The following is a 4,310-nucleotide window of genomic DNA, read 5'->3' as shown; positions in this document are numbered from 1 at the left end:
TCACATGGGCGCTATCACTTTTTGGGACCTTTTGGTGTACAACAGTTGGCTAGTGAATTTCCGTTTTGATTGCCATGCATGATCTATGTGTAATTCGTCATTTCTGTGCCGCTTTTTCGTTAGATTTGAGGCCTCGATTTGTTGGCTGCTCTTAGAGCACCCTTATTCTGGACATTTCCATCTTCTGTCTGTCTGCGAAACTTTGGTCAAGCCTAGGGGCTAAACCACTCAACCGATTCCAATGAAATTTGGTAGGTAGGACCAATATTTCTGGGAATCGTGTTCTTTCGAATGTGGGACCCCGGGGCCTAGCAACGGCATAGCAACAGCCCTTTAAAGTCTTCAAAAAATCTAAAAAAAATCTAAAAAAAATAGAAAAATCGAAGCTTAGAGTTCTGTGCACAATCTATCTCGCTCCCTTCATGCCAATTTGCAGCCCTAACAAAAAATATTTGTAGGAGGGGATAGGTTTTGGGCGAGTACATGTCGAACATTTCAGAAACGGTTAATTGTGAATATCTCTAAGAGAATGAGTCTGATTTTGATGAAACTTGGGTGAAATGTGTACAATGTGGCTAGCATGTACACAAAAATGAATGGTTGCTATGCATACCTCCGTTGCTTAGCAACAGCTAAAATACTTTATCGTACATTGTACACTTATTGTGGACTGTACAAAAAAAATCAATACTTCCGAAACTGGACCTCTGAGGGACCTGTTTTGTTTGTGCCCAAGGAGAATATCTTACAGCATCATATAAAAAATAAAATATTTAGCGAATAGATAAATGGAATTACCAGGACTGCCATTTGTTAGTCTCTTTGGAAACATGCCTGAAATTTCACAAGGCGGGTTTCTGGGCGCAAACTAAGAGGGCTCTGATAATCATATTTATTGTGCTAAGTTGATTGATAGCATGTACATGAATATCGGCTAGTGGCATCGGCCAGCTTTCCATCCAGAGCGAGCAGCCATGTTGCCTACCGGCTTGTTTTTCAATTTGCAACTTCCTGTTTATCTCCAGGTATTTGTTTATACACTAAATCATTAAAGGCAAATATATGGCGTTCGTCTGTAAGGCAGCCACATGCTAGTAACATGAGAATAAGCAAAAAATCTGCTGAAATATTCGTGGATGAGGGACTTCCAGTGCAGTGGGTGAAATTCATTGAAATAGAAAAGCAGGAAATGAATGCGATTGTAGTGAATACAATGCTGATAATTATCAGCACACACCATGATACACTCACCCATGCTCACTGAAAGACAGGTAGTCAGCTGAACAGGTTTGAATGGCACTTATGTAAGCAAGTTGAGGAGCTTTTCTACTATTTTCGATCCTGAGAATTAAAGGTTTTTGAAAATGTCCTTACACAGTGTGTTTCAAAAAGATTGATACAACTTTGACTTCCTGCCATTTCTATGTTTTTTTGACCGATACCGTTTTCCTTTTCATGGTTTGGTGGTGTTATTGTGGTATTTGTTCCCTGGGATTTATAGCTCCGTCACTCAACTATGCCATTGACAGTGAAGCAGAAGACAAAAGTGGTGGTTCTGTGGTATGAGACTAAATCATATGTCGGCACCCACTGGAGGTTCTGCTGGGAATATGACCTCAGAATACGTGATGGACCCACAAATTATGCCACTCAACGTACTGTGAAACATTTTGAGCACAAGGGCATAGTGTACAACCAGAGCAAGGGCAACAGTGGCAGGCCAGCATCAGTAACCAAGAGCCGAGCCAAGCCAACATCGATTTCGTGCGGGATTCTGCAGTGGATAGTCCCAAGAAGTCCCACCGCCGGCGCTCCCGGGAGCGAGATATCAAACCAACATCAGTCTGACGTATCCTCACTAAGGAACTAAAACTTTTCCCATACATAATCTCTATGAAGCATAAACTGAGTCAAGATGACATGAGAAGGAGACTTGATATGTACAATTGGCTCAGTGACAGGATGGAGTGGTACCCAAACTGGATCAACCTGATCTATGCCTACACCAACAGCCCTGCTACACTGGATGATCTGAAGCAGGAGGTGTCAAACCAACTCCAGGCAGTGCCACATGAGACCTACAGGAAAGTTGGACAGAACTTTGGAGTCAGGATCAATCCAGGATCATTGAGAATGTCAATTACAAGGATTTTGCATAAATGCCAATTTCAGACCTTGGGCTCTCACTAACTCTCACAGTGACTTACTGCATTAGCAATCATTGATAGAAAATACCATGTCATAAGCTTTCAAGAAATGTTTGGTTCATGTTTCTGAGGTTTCTGTTTCTTTGTAAACAAACATTTAAAGTTGCATCACTCTTTTTGAAACATCAGTACACTTTCACACAAATGTGAATTATTATTTATTTTTATTTACCCTTGTACAGAGTATGGAAATAAACCTTGAAACCTTAAAAAAAAAGGTGAGGCATGGTGATGCTTTGTGCAGGGTCTTTCTCTTGCCCTGGTAATAGAAAAGATAGTAATTTAAAATGGGAAAAGCATCAACTTTAAGCGTGAAAGTATTAAAATGCTAGAAATAGTCGATGAAGGACTGATCATTCCAGAACTTTCTTGTTCAGAGAATGCTCCAGACAGCAATATTTTTTTTGCCCTCAAATAGATTCTGCCCCCCTCCCCTCCCCTTACCCATCTCCCGCTCCAGTGTCACTGGCTTCCTATATTATTTACTACCTGACATTGCCCGGAAAAATTCAATGAAATATGTACTTAAATATTTCCTGCATGACAAATTGGGGAAAGTTGGCCTTATGGTTTTGTATGAATTAGCAATCTTGAGTGTTGCAAAATGCACTTGCACTGCTTTTGCTTCCTTTTATTATTATTATTATTTTTTAAATACAACAAATCACTACAACATCGACATACAATCTTCACAAAACATATTACTCAATCACTCTCAGGGAAAATACAGGCAGTGTATAAGCAACATACTCACTCGAGGCCTGAACATGGAGGTGTTATAATAAACCTATGTAAAGCAATCTTTTTTTAACAACAGGCACACCTGTAAACACAACAACAATTTAATTTGTTTTGTTGACAACTAATCACGACAACCTCAACATACGATCCTCACAAGACATATGACTGATCACTCTCAGGGAAAGAAAAAAACCAAAGCAGTGTGGACGTACAAGACCTGATTAAGGCCTGAAGGATAATTATCTGGTATCAATGTTTTTTTTTTTTATCCAAACATAGCTCTCAACCTTCCTCCCATGAAAGAAGAGGTAATGCAAAGTTTGGTTGCACTGGTTCCTGCAGGGTCCGAATGCATAAATGAACAAACAAACAAACTTTCATCTTTCTATATTAGATATGAGGAAATACCACCAGTTGCCTCGCTGATGGGAATACTAAGAGGTGGGGAAAAAGGGGGGAGAGTGTCATGGTTGTCAAATGTCGGTGGTATACACACCTTGGGGTCTCCTTCCCTTTGGTGTATGTATGTTGTCCATGGTGCCGAACCCAGCTCGTCCTCTAATAACTGCAATCCAAGGTTTGCACTTAACGAGTATGAACGATCGTACTGGTCGGCTACCAATCATTGATCTTTGTCAGTTGTGGTCTGTGACTTCTGAGTGGCATTGCAGTGATCACATCAACAGCGTAATGCTTTTGAAACTTGTATTTCAAATAAACAGACACGAAGTCAAATGAGGAAGTTCACCATTACAGACAATGTCCAACTCTGATTCCAGCGTTGAGTTGTTCAGTGTCTCTGTCCGACTGGCTCAACTCACATGTGTTCACCTCATCCTCCGAGGCCATTGAACGATCGAGTCCTGTCGCATCGTTGTCATTTGATATGTCACTTGGACTCCTTGCAGCATTCGTCGGAGCTGTCCAATGACATTGACTCATGTCGCGGTGTTCTCTCTCATATGCTGGCCCATCCAGGATGATTGAAGAGCTCAAAGGAATTCTTTCCCGACACACAATCTTAATGAGTTTTAATCAACCCGATTATAATTGGCTCCACGCGTTAGCCACCATTCTGGACATTAACACCTCGTTTACTTATCAGAGTTAAATTGAGCACGGAGACAATGGATACACACTTCTCATCACATGTCACCCTTCTCTCTACACCTCCCTCTCGCGGGTTTATATATTGACACAACAATCCCGTGCCTTCCAGTAAATGCGATTCTCGTAAATACTGGAGGTTTCATCTGAGAACATTCCATCATCTTCATGAATCTCACCAGGAAGTTTACAGTACAATACTGCCATCTACATTCCAAATTCGCTCATTACATCAAGAAGTTTATATTACAATTC

Source organism: Eptatretus burgeri, chromosome 5, assembly GCF_056783735.1.
Source record: "Eptatretus burgeri isolate ZD-2024b chromosome 5, Ebu_testis_v1, whole genome shotgun sequence".
NCBI lineage: Eukaryota > Metazoa > Chordata > Myxini > Myxiniformes > Myxinidae > Eptatretus > Eptatretus burgeri.
Note: the sequence above shows the minus strand (reverse complement) of the source record.